Below are 1,221 nucleotides of genomic sequence, written 5' to 3'. Positions count from 1 at the left end.
GGCAGAAAAGATTGATGGAGAAGTATATAAATACATATACATATGTATGTACACATATATAAATGTATGTGTATATATATATATATATATGTGTGTGTGTATTTATATATGAATGTATGTACATATATATATGTGTGTGTGTATTTATCTATACATATCTATCTATATGTATTATATATAATATATATATTATATGGATACATGTATGTATATATATATATGTACGCATTACATATATGCATATATATATAATATATATATATATATAATATATATATATACATACATATATAGAGCATGTATGCATATGTATTGATATATATATATATACATATGGGTCATGGCTGACGGGTTAAAAGCTCGCTTTGCAATCATGTGATTTCGGGTTCGTTACCACAACACTTGGGCAACCATCTTCTATAGTCCCCGGCCAATTGGACTGTGTCGAAGCCTGTCGTAGAATGCGCGCGCGCGGGAGGTGCTAAGAACTTTTCAGCACAACATCGTGTATATCTTCCTTTCACTTTCTGTCTGTCTGTCTGTCTGTCTCTTTATATTTCTATATAACTAGTTTTCCGTGCATTTACTTACTAATACGCACACATATATACATATATATTTGTGTGTGTGTGTGTGTGTGTATTTTTTTGATGTTTTTACTTGCTTCAGTCATTTGACTGCGGCCATGCTAGAGCAGTGCCATTAGTCGAGCAAATCTACACCAGCGCTTATTCTTTGTAAGCCTAGTACTTATTGTATCGGTCTTTTTGCCGAACCACTAAGTTACGGAACATAAACACACCAGCATCGGTTGTCAATCAATGTTGGTGAGACAAACACAGACACACAAACACATACACACACATACATAAATATATAAATACATATACAACGGGCTTCTTTTCAGTTTCCCTCTACCAAATCCTCTCACAAGGCTTTGGTCGGGCAGAGACTATAGTAGAAGACACTCGCCCAAGGTGCCACGCAGTGGGACTGAAGCTACTTACCACACAGCCACTCCTGCACCTTATATATATATATATATATATATGTGTGTGTGTGTGTGTGTGTGTGTGTGTGTGTGTGTATGCATTTATATATATATACATAGATAGATATATATATCTACATGTATGTATGTCTCACTTGATGCCAAGGACATATTTTGCAATGGCTATTGTGAATCTGTATCACTATTCAGCAAGGCCAAGGACATAATCA

Source organism: Octopus sinensis, unplaced genomic scaffold (genome assembly GCF_006345805.1).
Source record: "Octopus sinensis unplaced genomic scaffold, ASM634580v1 Contig02930, whole genome shotgun sequence".
NCBI lineage: Eukaryota > Metazoa > Mollusca > Cephalopoda > Octopoda > Octopodidae > Octopus > Octopus sinensis.
Note: the sequence above shows the minus strand (reverse complement) of the source record.